Source organism: Spinacia oleracea, chromosome 6 (assembly GCF_020520425.1).
Source record: "Spinacia oleracea cultivar Varoflay chromosome 6, BTI_SOV_V1, whole genome shotgun sequence".
Taxonomy (NCBI): Eukaryota; Viridiplantae; Streptophyta; class Magnoliopsida; order Caryophyllales; family Amaranthaceae; genus Spinacia; species Spinacia oleracea.
Window position 1 is genome coordinate 89,555,604 of NC_079492.1, and position 17,101 is coordinate 89,572,704.

Consider the following 17,101-nt stretch of genomic DNA (forward strand, 5'->3'; position numbering starts at 1 on the left):
CTTTAACATTTTTGTAAATTGGTTGGACCGAATCATGGATTGCCTACGTATCCGCCTTAAATAGATTTAATTTGGAATCAGGTCTTGCGTAGTTCTTAGCCAGAAAATGGTTTCTTAGAATGTCGATTTTAAACAAGTACGTTCGAGTGGAATCGTAACGTTTGAAATAGGGTGAAATAAGTGAAGTTTATTATTATTTTAATCTGCTGCTTTGCCGTAAGCCAAAATTTTGTTTTATTTTTTAAGTACATGTATTTGCACAAAAATCTTTTCATGTGTTTTTTGGTACGTATATCTGAATACGTGTTGTACCCCTCCAAGTGTTCGTTATTGTTCCGTGTATGTGCGGATAAAATGACGAGCACTTCTGGACAAAATTTGGCAAGCAGAGAGATTCAGCGCCCAGGCTGGGGCGTTATAGATTCCGGCGCCCAACTCTGGGCACGGAAAATGATTTCTGGGCAGATTTTTTTTGGTGCGTTGCTTCTTTTCCTTTTGTGCCAAATATTTGCGAATCTTTTTTTGTGCGCTAAATGCTTTTTTTTCTTTTTAGACGAACTTTAAAGGCGCTTTGCAAAGTTTCTTTTTTATTTTTTATTTATTTTTTATGTTAAGCGTAGAATGTACTTTTCATTTGTCTTTTTTTTTTATTCGTGACTCAAGACGGCTTGAAAGATGGGTTGAATGAGATAGGATAATTTGTATTGGTATTAGTTAAGCATGAGGATTGGAAAGGGTAAAAGATCGTAGAACTTTATGTAATTTTTGTGGTATGATTTGGATTGGTTGACTCAATTCTTTTCCTTTGTTTACTTGGGTAAATTTCGCACTTTGGGAGGTACGGCTAAGTATTTCATGGCTCGCTCTTTTCGCTCTCCCTTTTCTCTTTCTCTTTTTTTCTTTTTTGCTTGGGATTCCCCCCCCCCCCCTTTTTTATTTGGGCTAAAAGGTAGATGGTTGTGGTCTTTGAGTCACGAGGCGAGACTGAGTGAGCCTCGTTTGGTAGGCCTATAGTGGACCTTTAGTTTTAGTAGGCCTAGGGTGGACCTTTAAATTGTCTCACTTTGCAAGCGTATTTAGTCGTTTCTTAAAATGTGCAAATAGCGTAGATTCAAAATGTTGATTTTACTTTATTGAATTTTAACGAAAGAATTACATCGAAAATAATTTTTTGCTTCTTTTCAGACTCCAGTTTCCGGGATTTAATTGGAAGTTGTGATTTAGACTCGAAATTTCATTAATTTTTCTGATTATAACCCGTGTATGAATACAAGGAGGTGGCCTAGACTCAAAATAATGACGTGGCGTAAGCCTATAATACTTGACCAAGCGACTCTCAGACTTAGGCTAATTGGACCATAACTTTCGTTGGTTGACACTTTAGACTTTAACCCTTGGGTGTTCATTTGTCATGCGCCATTTTGCTTAATGTTGGCAAGGTAGTTAGTTGGGGAGATCGAATTTTCATTTTTACAAGACTAGAATTATTAGTGCGGCTTCCCTCTTAGTGTGTATTGCTTTACCCCAATGGTAGCCTTATGGCATGCCGATTTGGGTATTTTCATGGTTCGTCATGTTGCATTCATGGAAAATCTTTTAGTCCGTACTTAGGAGTATTTCAAGGAGCGAGTGGCTCGAGAGGACTATGATAGTCGTGACCCAATGTGATCATAAGCCTTGAGGCCATTAATTTTTTTTTGCCAATGGTATTGACACCTTAGGTTCACTTTGGGGGTTGTGCGACTATGGAGGAATGATTTTCAGAATGTGATTGTTTCCATTTTTGCAAATACTTGAATTACATAATATATTCTTTTTATTGGTGAGAGAGAGTATTGAGGCTGTAGATTCTTAGCAAGGGATGACCATTACATATGGGTGCTTATTGATTTCTTTTAAATGTTAGGAAGGGAGACTCAATATGGTTTAACCTTTTAACTTGCAGGACGACACCAAGCATTAGGACCGATTCTATGTATAAGACAACTAAGACTTAGGATTTAGATTGTACTTTGGCATAGCCTAGTCTAGACTCGGATTTATTTATTTTTTATTCGGACGTTATTTTTCCTTGAAAACTTTATTTGAACATCATTTTTTGAATACTTTGCCCATGTGACATTCAAGGTTATTCAATCATCGTGCTCGATTTAGTGCCGAACATAGTCGTCATAGAAAGCCTGATGACGACACAAGGAGTTGTTTATTTTATAAGTCGTTCTTAGAATTGAGTGCCTTTTTCATACGTCCTCGTAGCAAATTTGTTACGAATTTTTTATTGCTACGTATATTTTGTGTGCGGGCACCGAGGCTACGGTGCCTGGCCAAAAGGCCAAGCAGCAACTTTAGCGCCCAGCAGGGGCGTTGAAATAATTGGCGCAAAGCCAGGGGCGCTGAAAATGCGTCCCTGACTGGTACTCGTATTCTGTTCGTATATTTTTTTTCGTACGTACGACTTAATTTTGCGTGCTTGCCCAATAACGTCCTTTGCGCGTTATGCAGCATCGTGGGATCCGTTACAGGCCGTCCTAGGCGTCGCTTATTTTTGTGGCGATCGCCCGGGATTGCGGGACACGTATTTAGGTATAACTCTTTGGCCAATTGATGTTTATGAATGTTTGGGCAATTTTTAGGGTCGTTGGTTTTCTAGCGTTATTTGTCACACACAATCACAACACAATCACGTAATTCGCTACACATAACTAACATTACAACGTAAAGCAAAAATAATATGTCACGTAGTTTATGATAGGCTTCTATGGGTAATATTTGCGCCGGCTTGGTACCGCTTCTATCGTAGATCTAACACATGCCCCGGTCAAGGTAGTGCATTCAACAGACGAATTTCGTCCCAAGAGGCCAATCACGATGTAAGCCAAGGGGGCATGCACCAATGAGAGGGACCTTAGTGGGCGAGCGATTGGGTTTGGGACGGGTGTACTACTAGCGAAAAGTGCCGAGTGGACAACATTCGAAGCGTATGCACCCCCCGGTTGGCGATGGGTATCCTTAGTCCCAACTCCCGAGATGAAACATGCCAAGGGAGCCGAGATTCGTTATGCGGTTCTGTCCGTTCACATTAATATGCTGATTTTCAGGTCGTCCCAACTTGATAAGGAAATAAACGCGGAGTAGGATCGTTTCACCCTTCGGCTATTTTAATTACCTACGAGCACAAGTATTTCATTAACGTTCCCCAGCGGAGTCGCCACTGTGAGGGGGTCGAAAAAGCACGAGGCTAATGCATGACCTCGTCCCTCGTGGGCGTGACGTCGTCAGATCAAGTGTAGTTAGATTTCCTGTGAGTTTACACCCAATCGACTAGTAATATAGGAGTCGCCATTCAGTTTTTATCGACAATGAGAAAAACTGACAAAACCCGGTTATCGTAACATAAAGGGAGTGCAATTATGTTCGACCACGACGGCCGTAGGTTCCCTTGTGATCCCTGGTGTGGGGATCGCTCAACGTACACCCGCAGGACAGAGATTGAGAGTTCGGGGAACTACCGAGAGGAGTGCTCATCGATAACTCTAGAGGCAGGTTATCCTTACTAGCTCAGCATAAATAATTGAAGGACATGCGTTAAACTATTAAACTACTCTGAATTGATTTTAGCAATATGCAACACATAATACTAAATCGATCGTGATTATCTTATTTAGATTGATTTAAGGTACCTAGCATGATAATTCAATTGTCCAGGGTATTATCTTATTAGGCGTGATAGATCAATCAAGTTAATAGTTTGACAATTTTATAAAAGGGTGATGAAAGCGATTAAATCATATGAGGGACACATTACAACGCACCCTTGAGAGGTGCGTCACGGTTCTCAGAAAACTAACCACTTGGCTTTGCTATTTCTCCTTTTATTTAACGAATCTCTGGTTTCTGAGCAGTGTTCCAGTATTTAGGCTTAATTCATCAGCTATAAGGGACAGGATACATTCTGTTCGACTTTTGGGTCGATTGCGACAGAACGCGGGATCAATTTCGCAGCGTGAGGCTTAGGTTTAGGGTGGAGTCAATACTCAGATTATGAATTGTGTGTTGTGTTCTTTTCACGTCGGCTTTAGGGGTCTATTTATAGGAAAAGGTGGCGTAGAAAGATAGATTTTCAGGAATATGAATACGAAACGGATTAGGAAAAGAATCCGTCCCAGGTATTTTCGGCGCCCAGCACTGGGCGTCAAAGATTTCGGCGCCCAGGGCTTGGCGTTGAAAATAGGATATGGGCAGAATTCTTTGTCAGATTGGACTCTAGAGTATGGAGTCCATTAAGAGACTTAATCCGAGTTATTTGGTGCGTATCAATTTACGACGGAATGCGTCTGGGCCCTTTACGAACTATAGGTTCGTTATGAGTTTAATTAATACGTTAACTCTTTTATCGAATTGCGATAGGAATAGAATTCTTTTTACAATTTCTATCTCTTTTAGGATTTATGTTGGAGTGCAACGCCTAATTCTGACAGGTTTCTATCTTTTTATTCTTACTACTTTTAGCAAGTACCTTTTACGGCAGCTACTATTTTTAGCAGGTTTCTATAAATGGAAGCTTTGGCTGAAATGAAAGGGTGATTTGAGATTCGTTATTTTATAGGAGATGCGTTGCCAAGTGGAGATTTATGTTCTCATCATCGAACCTTCCCTTTCGGGAATGGGGACAAAAGTAGGTGTCTACACTACTAGATTTAATAATCTCATTAGTAGCCTCTTGAGATCTAGTACACTAAATCTCAATCTCAGAGTTTAATCTTCTTAATTGCTTTAAGAAGCTATCTCTGCTTTCTGATTCGGGTTGAACAGGATTGGGCAAGGATTCACAATAATACTCGGGAGAAGCAATAGTGGAATCATGAGGCAAAATATTGATATCCATGCAAGGTTTAGATACGTCATTAGAATAGGCATGATTATCATAAACATTAGAATGCACCTCATTATAACAAGCATTCAAGGGAGAGGGGGTAGAAACATGTAGATTATGCTCATAAATAGGATTAGCACATGGAACATGAATGGCCATTTCACACTCATATAAATCTCTTGCAAACCACATATAGTAATCCCACATATCATCCAAAGACAAGGCTCGAAAATCACCTTTAAATTTACTTTCTATCACATTCCTTGTATACTCATTTAAACCACCATAAGCAAAACCACAAGAATCCCAAAGATTAAGATTGTGGTAACCAATAAAATCATTTAGTCTATCGAAATACACCCAAAAAGGCTCATTTACGAATTGTGGGAAAGAATAATAATCCATTTATTTTCAAAAAAAACAAAAAAACAAAAAACAAAAAAAAAACTAAAGAAAATAAAATATATACATGGTCTCAAAGAACTGGAAGTTCTCCGAGACTCAAGAAAATAATCTAGACCATAAAATTAGAAAGCAGAAAATAAAACCGTTTCCCCGGCAACGGCGCCAAAATTTGACAGGCTAAAGTCGTATCACCTTATCAAAAATAAACCTAAGTCCACTAGCTAGGTAGCAAGGGAAGTCAGGATCGAATCCACAGGGAAACAGTGTTCTTTCTATTACTAAGAATAAAATCTAGACTATTGGGAACAAGAAAGTTGGTTGATTTGTGTACTAAAGCTACGACAATAATTAAACGAATGAGAATTCAGATATTAAAGAATCTAGGGCATAGGTTCACCAACGAATAACAATCCAGGATGATAAACAATCGAAAATAATCAATAAAGTAATTAATTAGACTAGCATGCTCTCTCGAATCGATACTAATCATAGACTTAGAATTAACGGGCTCTCGCTACGTATTAATCCTAATTCCACCTATTGACACAAGCGTAAACATCAAATTGCATCTTTAGAATCTTAACTTGATATTGCTAGACTATCACAATCAGACCTGCGCAAATCTTATCGCATAGTAGAATAAACCAATCAATAGGAATCAATTACAATACCAACAATCAACAACATTCAATCATCCCTTCATAATTATTCATGGATCCCCAAACCCTAGAAATTAGACTACTCACACATGTTACCAATAAACAAAGCAATTAATATGATTGAAAACATGATTAAAGCAAACAATAAATTAAAGTAAGAAGCAATACCTAAATGAAGAACAATGAAATAAGAAAGCTTGAATTTTTGATTGAAAATAAAAACTAAGTCTTGGAACAAATTTAGAGAGAATAACTAAGCTTAGGAAAATAAACTAAGTGCTTAATACTAGAAAATAAGGTGTCAACTAAAATAATAGGGCTTAGTATTTATAGTTTTCCCAAAATAACACGCAAAAACCGGAAATAAACTCGCGAAAAACCGCATCAGGTTGACGTCGCCCGATCGGGCATTCTGCTCGACAAACAAGTCGATCGGGCGAAATTCGGCCCAATCGGGCGGATGAGAAAAGATCCATATAACTTCCAGGATGGCTGCCCGATCCGGATCGGGCGAAGCCCGCCCGATCGGGCGCGCGTTGATACTGCACGATTCTCTATCTTCAAAACCTCATATCTCCTCCGGTATTCGTTAGAATTACGCGAGTGACCACTCGTTGGAAAGATATTGAAGTCTAGAATCCAAAACAATTGGAATGACTTCATTTTGAGTTTTAGAACTTGAGTTATGATTATAATAGTGGACTACATTCATTTTTCTACTTCTTTCATTATTCGCTTTGCTTCAAAACTCTTCCAACTTAATTTGTGCTCTTGAAAGTACATAATCTCTTGTATTGATTCAAATGAGTAGGAAATGCACTAAAATATGCTAATTCCTACAATAATGAACCTGAAACTACAAACACACTACAAGGAGCACATTAGTACTAAAAATCGCTCTGAAGAGCTCATTTAAGATCAAAAAGTACTAAGGGACGGGGGTAAAAACACTATAAAATATGAACATATCAACATGTTTGGTTGGACAGGTTTATAGCTGTTTCAGATCCAATTAGTTAGCCTGTTACAGCTGCCCCGGTGTTGTCGTGTTTCAGTCTGTGAAACACTGACCGTCTTGGGTCACGTTTCCATGCCTAACATGCTTGTTGTTATTGTAGAGGATTAGGGTGCCTGCATTTATGTGGGAAGGGTATCTTTATTTCTACAGTTAAAAGAAATTATTCTCTTATGTAGGTGGTTATGTTTGTATAGTTCTTCTTTTGGGTTAGGGTTTGGCATATGTTCATGTTGTTATTCGGCTTGTTAAATTGTTCAGATATTCATTTGATTGAATATTCTGCTAATATGAACGATTTGATTGAATTTTATTTGTTTATTTGAAATCTTGCTTTGAATAATGGGGAATCGAAAAGTTTGGGAAATTTAGTATTTTAGGTTCTTTCATTCTATCTGTCCGACTTCATAAATTCGGTCGAATTTGAAGTGAAAGGACAGTTAGAAGCTCTTAATGAGTAATATATGAATAACAACAATTTTAATTGCTCAAATTTGTATTCATTGCGATTTTTTGTTGGTGGAATCTTGCTAATATATTTTTTTGAATGTGAATTTTACGGTGGATTCTTGCTGATATATTCTTCGATGGTGAAATATCTCTTTCGAATTCATTGGCAATATTGGGCATCTGGGCTATTCTATTAGTATTATTACATATGTAATAAATACATTCATAATAAATTACAAATTTACAAATAAATGTGTGTTTAGCCACTCCTGTTGTTCTGTTATCTTCTTATTGTCTTAAATTGGGTGATTTTTAGTTGAATTTCATGTAATAAATTCCAAACGTTGGGTGATTTGTTTTGTTTTATTTGAGTTTTGAGTCGAGTGTTAATTTATTTATTTTTGGTTGAAGAACTGGGGGCAAATGGTGAGACAAAGAATCGGTGTAGCATTTTGGGTTGGAGATAATTGCGAATGAGTTGAGGCTTGATGAAGGGCACCAAGTCTGTGTTTTAGGGGTTTTACAAGAAAGACGGGAAGGGATTAAGTGAATTTATGTCTGCAAAGTTTGATTTGGTAGTGTTTGGATCTCCTTCGTTGAAATTCTTCTTCCAGAATTACTCAATCTCTTTTGCTCACGTACTTGATTTCACTGCTAAATAAAGATTGTAGTGCTACATATAATCGATGTAATTATATTTAACATACAATAATTCTCTTTCTTTTAACCCAAATGTTGTATTTGTGTTATGAATATGTTGCGTTTATTTGATTTTTGAGTGATTCTCTTTTGTTCCAATACGTTGACGTATTCTTGCAAAATTTGTGCCTTCGGTATAGATTTTTGTTGTTTTGCGAGATTATTTGGTTTAGATTAGTTTATTTTGTGAATGTGATGTTTCTACAATATATCCACACTTTAGGGTTAGATTATTTGGATATTAATGTTGTAGTAGCCGATCATCGTTATTGATTTAAGTGAGTGGTTGATTTTCTTCATATGCAAAATTAGGGTTAGGTTGCAGTATGGACTAATACTTCAATCATACAATTGATTATTGTTTGAATGGTTGATTGATTCATGTTGTCTATATGATTTCTTTTAGGTGATCCAAATTATTGTCAACAACCTAATTGGCAAGACCATCATTCTCGAGGTTCAGAGTTCTGACACATTTATCAATGTTAAGATCAAAAGCCATGACGAACAAGGAATCCCCCAAATCAGTAGCATCTGATATTTGCTGGGAAAAAGCACGAGGATGACGGAATCCTTGCAGACTATAATATTTAGAAGGAGTCTACCCTAAACTTAGTTGTTCGCCTTCGTGGTGGAATGCAGATCTTAGTGAAGAATTTAATTGGGAAAACAATTACCTTGGAGGTCTAAATCACATGCGCTATTGAGTGTTGACAATGTTAAAGCCAAGATTCAGGATAAGCAGAGGTCGATCTTTGTCGGGAAGCAGCTTGAGGATGGGCGTACATATTGCTGATTACAACATCCATAAGGTGTCTAGTGCTTACTTTTCTAACTGGTATGAAGTTGATTCATTATTTATTTGTTTCAGTCGTCTTCATAACAAGTATCCCTCTACCCCCAGTCTCCCACTATGTCCTTTTCTTGTCCATATTATGCATGTCATCTGAACTCCTGTTAGTAGGAGAAATTTAGCTCCTTTGTCTGATGGGAGCTCAAGACTGTGAGCTTGAACCTCTATTTGATAATTTTCATCAACGTATGGCTGAATATTACTATGTTCAAGTGGTGTTGACATTCCCCTGCTTGCAGGATGCGCTGGTTGGCTTATCTTCAAATTTGTGGGCAGTCCTATGATTGCAGGCGTCGTGCCAGGAACCAGTAGAATGATACTCTAAGATAGTGAGGAAGGTTCTAAGTGGCACGAGGCTCTCGTAATTTTTATTCAAGACTTTTGTTTGCTTCACTGCTGCTAACTTCTAAGCATGCTATACTAGAGTATTATTAGTTTACTCAGCCATTATAAAAGGTATGACTAAACAACTGCACAATCTATGATATGGAAAACCAATTATAAACATAATCACATTTTACAAGTCACAACTTCTTACATAAATCAAGGTATCAACTAGCAAAGTAAATGGAAATTTCACCAAAATTAAGAGGAAAAACGAAAGAAAAATTCTTGTACTCCGTTTCCGTGTGAGAATGTTCAACAATTAAAATAACTACAGAAGAACCCCGAAGTAGAAAAAAAAAAAAGAGTTATGGAAATTTCTTGACATCTAAAATCCTATATAGAATGGCCCAAAACACGGGTTAAATTATACTCATAGTTGACATTATGTTCTAAACAAATCGTTAGGTAATATTATTCACTTAATGCACCCTGTTGAGTAACTTCTCATAATTTATGACTTTGTTTTTATCTTGTTCCACATTTATGATTAATTGTGTATGGTTATTGGTCTCTTTTTGTGACTAGATCAGGTAGCAAAACAGGCATCCCACATGGTACTAGCAGATGATAATTTCAGCACAATTTTTGCTGCTATCTTTGAAGGTCGACCAATCTACGACAACATAAAAGCCTTCATCAGATGGTTTGACCCCCTCATTTCTCCTCTACCTGATTTTGTCCGCCCTTTCTTTTAGGAAGTCCCTAATGTAGACATGAATACATGGATCTTATGTTGCAAGTTTAATATGACCGGGGCAAACAACTACATGTTAAGGTTTTAGAGTGAGTGCATTGAGGAAAAAGGTGTTACCTAGATTTATTATAGCTAATTTACATATACAGTCATGATTACCTTTATGAATCTTTGAAGTCCTTCATTCATTTTGGTATTGAGTTGGTTCTCTGTCTCTATTCAGTTTTACCCCTTTAATTGCCAAACTATGTCGAGAATGAGGTTATGAGGGTGATCGGGTCATTGTATGTCTAAAAACCTTTGTTGGCTTATGGCTCATATTGAGGGAAAAGAGAGTGAGGGGAAAAGGAGATAAGTGTCTGTTTTCTTCTATATATATGGAAATTAACATTGATATTGTCTATAACTATACTCAGCAGTGGTTAATAATTAATCTGGTAATTGGTACGTTTCCTGATTGTAACCATCTTGATAGGATAATATTGTACTGTTATTGAATGACATAGGTTAATAGTGTACAATCTTTCAAAAAAAAGAGTTAATAGTGTACAAATACTACGTAGTAGTAATTAATTGGTCTTCAATTAATCATGATAAGGACTATGGTTATATCATAGCTAATTGCAGATCATATAGGAGGCTAAACAAATAATGTCCATTGAATTCATGTGTTAATTCCAACATGCAGTTCCTTCCCTTTTCTGTCAACACATCTGCAACCCGGAATCTCCGAACTAAACTGACGGGCCATGACATTTAGTTTTGGAACATAACGTCCATCATTGGTATTTGGTAATAACTGAAATCATTTCTGTAGGGGGGGGGGGAGACTTTTACCTGACATGACGTTATCTATGAGAGATATGTTTCTTGTAGTTGCTTTGATGTTTTGTTTGATTTCAATGTTGAATAGTTAATTTACATATGTCTACCTTCTGCTGTTTGGTGTTCTCATTATAGACAGTTAACAAAAACACAAGAACATATAGGTGGCCTTTGCATAGATTTCCTCAGCTTCTTTACATAGGAGGGTCTGATAATACATATTTTTGAAAGGACTCCCTGGGTTCTAAGTTCTAAGCAGAGTAGCAGACTACTTACATGAAACAATGTGATAACGCCCAACTAACAACCTTAAAATTGAAGTTTTTTTTCTATATTGTACTCCAGGCTTCCCAATTCCAAGTTTGTTCATTGGTGATAGCAGGGCCTAATTATCATTTAATTGTATGCGTATTTATTTCCATGTTCAAGTTTGGTCATTGACAATATTTTTGCATGTGCAATAAAGTGTTTTGCATCAATCTTTTATGTAATCCTATTTAACATAACAAACTTTTATATCTTGGGGGACCGTGCGCGCTGAAACATATAGGTTGAGGTAGGATCGACAACAACCCTCTTCAAGAGTGATGCGCTCCAATGGTGTGTTAAACTAATGGCATTAGAAAAGATGGCGCTATAGGGTAATGTTGAGGAGTCTTTACAGCCGGAGAGTAAACGCTTTAAGAAATGCCTCCATTTTGTATGTGTGCAAGCCCTATTAGGATCAATATTATTTATGTGTGGAAGCTATGTAGTACAAGAACATATGTGTTGCATGATTTTAATATTTAAACAATCTTATATGATGGGTTTTTTTCATGACAGGAGTGAAAACAAGAGTTAAACAAACTCTCAACCTCTTCCAATCTCTAATGAGATCAGAGTACAACTTTCTAATATGGAATGCATGGGATTTTGTGTTCTTAGGAAATACCAATTGCAAATTTTGATCACTTCTGATTTATGTATTAGGGATTTCTACTTAGCCTACTTTAAGTAATTAACCATGTTTTTCATCATCTAATTACAACTATATTCATAGACGAATTAGGCTAGTGATGTGTATAGTGGTTTATGATATAGTTTTTCATATCTTGGGGGACCGTGCGCGCTAGCGCACGGTCCAACAACTAGTCATTAAAAAATCAACACTTTAAGCTTTATGATAAATCTGAAAATTTAAGTTGATTCCCATAATTTAAATCGTCATTAAATTATGTGAATCAATCGCTTGAACAATCGGAATTAAAATCCTACTAATAGGTCATTAATAAAACCATGTATTGACCTTAAAAATCGACACTTTAATTAATCATTAAATCTGAAAATTATAATTCTTTTGAATTAAAATCAATTTTTTCAATTCAAATACGAAATATTAAAACACGATGTTCATAACCGTTCCCAACAATTTAAATAATCCAAAACAATTAAATAATTGGAAAATTTGGTAATATTAATCCAACCTTTTGCCGATTTTCTTTTATTAAGCCCACCTATGGCATATTTCTTAATAATCCCACCTTTACTACCTAACGACTTTTATTACGCCTAACATGTCATAAACTTGTTGTAGACGGTAATATGTCTTTAAGTGGCAGTACTCTCTCTCGATATATTCAGTCATCATCATCACTTTATCACCACATTGTTGACTTTTTCACCTGTTATTGGTCAATTAAGCCCAATAAAAGTCGTCGGGTAGTAAAGGTGGGATTATTAAAAAATATGTCGAATGTGGGATTAATAAAAGAAAATCGGCCAAAGGTTGGATTAATATTTCCAATTTTTCCTAAATAATTTTAAAACGAAATTGGAAAATTTAAAAGTATACAGAGATTAACAACAACAACAACAACAACAACAACACACACACGCAACAATTGATGTGTTATGTGTGGGGCAGCGACGTGGAGCAGGAGCAGCACGAAGCAACAACAGCCATAGCATGAGCAGCGCGGGTGTGCGATGTGGGCGAGGGCGAGGGCTGCAGGCGAGGGCGAGGGCGAGAGCTGGGCGCAGAGGTGCTCGGCACAGCAGCAACCGCGCGCAACGTGTGCGCGCGAGGCTACGAGGGTGAGTACGCGAGAGCGAGGGTGAGTGTGCGCGTGAGGCGGGCACGGTGCGTGCACAATGGCAACACACGAGGCCGGAGCTGGCAACGAGCAAAGGCAACGCTCGTTGCCTTGGATCCGAAGGAAAGGGCGGACGAAAAGAAGGAGAGAGAGAGATTGCTGAAAAATATTAAGTAGGGATTTAATGAAGGGAAGGGGTATTTATAGTTTTTCCTTCCCTCATGGGCTAGGTTTAAGGGTTTTGAGTTGGGCTTGCTTACGGGCTTAATTAGAATTAACTCCTTGCAAGCCTTGTTGGGTTTGATCATGAAATTGGATTGGGCATAGATTAAAATTAAATTCGTTTTCAAAATGTGACCTAACAATTCTCAATTAAATAAATTCGTTGAATTTATTTAATAAAAATCCAGTTTCGTAAATAATTAATTATTTAATTATTTAAAAATAAAATACATTTAATTCCTATTAAATGCAATTAAATTCATAAAATCTTTATAAATACAATAAAATATATTTATAAATTACGAAAAATATGAGGTATTACAGCGATCTAGCCCCTTATGACCAATGTGATTCAAAATGTTATGTGCGGAATGTGGATATTCTTTATGGATGAGTGACGATGATTACTCTAATATTGTTATACTTTCTTGAATAAGTGTTTGTTGATGCGATTTCTATTATCAAATCTTTCCTTTTAAAGAATACATATGAGTTATGTATCGAACATAAAGTAGAATATATTAATGTCATGTCGCGCTCTAGAATGGCCAACAATAATGACCTAGCTGATGTTATTCGCATCTTGACAGAAAAGCTGACCCAGGAAAAAACTGAGCGCCCGATTCTGCTGGGGACATGTTTGAAAGACTTGCTAAAGTTAAGCCACCATAATTTAAGGGGCAAGCTGGCGCTACCTTTTTAGAGAACTGGGTTAGAGAGTTTGAGAAACTCTTTGGGGCGGTAAATTGTCCTGAAAACATGAGAGTAGGCCAAGCTGTCTTATACATAAAAGATGAGACCGATCTGTGGTGGAGAGAGAATGGAATTAAACTAAGTTCTATTGAGAGGTTTAATTGGGACTCATTTGTTGTTGCAGTAAGGGGGAAGCTTTACCATCCTTTTATGAGAAAGCAAAAAGCACAGGAATTCATAAACCTTAGGATGGGGACTATGACCATTGCTGATTACTATAGAAAATTTATAGCATTGTCAAGGTTTGCACCTGAGGTTGTAGCCACGGAGGAGCTAAAGGCTCAAAGGTTTGAGAAAGGGTTGACCGACAAGATCCAGCTGGGATTAGGTGGGGAAACCTTTGCGTCTTTAGATATTGTGTATGGGAGAGCTGCCCATAATTATGGCTTGTAGTCCAGAAGGGACAAGAAAAATGTTGTAATATAATTGGGGAGAAAAAAAAAGAGTTTAATGCTAGGGGAAGTCAAGGGAACTTCAAAAGGAACAGGAATGGAAACGGGAATGGAAATGGAAATGGAAATTTCCAAGGGAGAAAAAATCAGGGCAACAACTACAACAATAGGATCCAATCCGAGAGAGTGTACCACTGCAAGAGGTGCAACAATAACCACCCTGGGAAGGACTGTAACGGAGAATTAGTGACCTGTAACAATTGTCAGAAAAATGGGCGTAGGGAGTATGAGTTCTTCACTAAGAAAAAGGGGCACAATGGTAATGGGAGTGGTAACCCGGGGAAATCAGAGTTTAGCCATTCAGGGAACCAGAGTTCGAAGCCAGTAGGGGCACTAAACAACCAGCGAAACCGCAGTAAGTCTGCCAATGAGAACAAAAACCATAATAAGGCTCCGGGTAAACTGTTCGTGATGAGTAGAAATGAAGCTGAACGTTCTGCAGACGTAGTTTATGGTACTTTTTTTTATTAACTTTGTGCTAGTTAAAACATTTGTTTGATTCGGGGGAGACTTATTCTTTTTTTTCGTCATATTTTGGTAAAAGTCTGAAGTTAGTAGATTTTGAAATGATTAATGTACATGTTAGTATGCCTACTGGTACAACCATAAGGTGTACCAAATTGTTTAAGAACTTGCCTTTGAAGATAAAAGATTGCGTTTTTCCTTCTGATTTGATAAAGTTTAATCCGAGGGACCTAGATGTAATTCCGGGGATGGACTGGCTAAGTTTGTACAAGGATAAGATAGATTGTGAAATTCAGAAAGTAAGTTTAAGGAACCCTATTGGAAAGTTGACCTCATGTAGACGTTTTGAGAAGTCCAAGAACATTGAGTTATTTCTGTAATGCAAGTAAGGAAATTGATGAAAAAAGGGTGTGAATTATTTTTCTGTAGTGTGCTAGATGTGACTAAAGAAGTCGAAATGAAGATCGAGGATGTTCCAAGTGTGAATGAATTCATGGTTGTGTTTCTGAGTGAGGTTGCAGGTCTGCCACCCGCTAAAGTCGTTAAGTTCACTATAGACTTAGTTCCTAGAACGACACCTATATCTAAAGCACCATATAGAATGACACCTCCTGATAAAAAACGAATTGAATACACGGTTGCAAGAGTTGTTCGATAAGGGTTATATTATGCCTAGTGCACCACCGTGGGGAGCTCCGGTGTTGTTTGTTAAGAAGAAAGATGGGAGTATGGGATTGTGTATCGATTTTAGGGAGCTAAACAATGCAACCATCAAGAACAATTAAGTATCCTTTGCCTAGGATAGATGGCCTATTTGATCAATTGAATGGGGCGAGTGTGTTCTCGAAGATTGATTTGCGTTCGGAGTATCACCAATTAAGGATAACTGATAAGGATATACCTAAGACCTCATTTAAGACTCGTTATGGTCATTGTGAGTTTACAGTAATGCCTTCTGGGTTAACCAATGCACTTTCCATAGGATGGATTTGATGAATATGTTTTCCACGAATTCCTAAATAAGTTCGTTGTTGTATTTATTAATCATATCCTGATTTATTCAAAGAATGAAAAGAACATGATGAACACTTGAGGGTTATATTGGAGATGCTTAGGAAGAATCAATTGTATGCAAAGTCCTCTAAGTGTGAGTTTCGTTTGGAGAAAGTAGCATTTTTGGGTCATTATGTATCGAAGGAAGGAGTCTTTGAAGATCCTGCTAAGATCCAAGCTGGGAGTGAGTGGCCAACTCTAAAGAATGTGTCTGATATCCGAAGTTTTCTAGGTCTAACTGGCTATTATAGGAGGGTTGTGACATATTTCTCGAAGATAGCAAGACCAATGACCAATCTTGATGAAAAAGGAGTCAAAATTAGAGTGAAGTGAGAAATGTGAGGAAACTTTCTAGATTTTAAAAGAGAGAATGACCTCCGCACATGTGTCGTGTCATTTGAAACCGTAGGAGACTAATTACACTACCCATGACCTAGAGCTAGTTGATATTGTATTCGCTTTGAAGATTTGGAGAAATTACCTTTATGGGGCAACATGTAAGATCCTTACCGACCATAATAATTTTGGCAAAAAGGTACAGTTGAATCTTGGGACAACATTGAAAAGGAGTACTGCTTCCCACCCTACAACAAATGGTCAGACTGAAAGGACTAACCAAACAATGGAAGCGATGTTGAGAGCATGTGCTATTTACTTTAAGGATAGTTGGGAAGACCAACTAGATTCGATTGAAATTTCTTACAACAATAGTTACCATGCGACCATTAAGATGTCACATGTTGATGCATTGTATGGAAATAAGTGTAGAAGTCCCACTTGCTGAAATGATTTGAGTGAAAATATAGTATAGGGGATAGAATTCGTTGAAGGAGATATATCAAGAGTTATTTTTTGAGGTGAGTTACAAGGGCGTAACTCGTTTTCTTTAAGAGGGGTAGAATGCGATAGAAATTCACGCTTTCCCCCTTATTTTTTATGGCACTTTTATGCATTTTATGCTCATTTTTAGCAAATTATACATGTTGATGCAAAGTAAATAGATTTTCCGCATAAGAAAAAAGTGTACATGAGTAACACAAACAACTTTAAGTTGGCAAAACTGCAAAAGAGTGCACATGAGTGGCACAAGTACTTCTCCAATAAGAATAAGTTGAAAACTTTTGAAAAATGTGTGAATTTCCGTGTCAAGTTTCGGGACGAAACTTCTTTTAAGAGAGGTAGATTGTAATCCCCGTAAATTTATAAATTTTATTAATATAT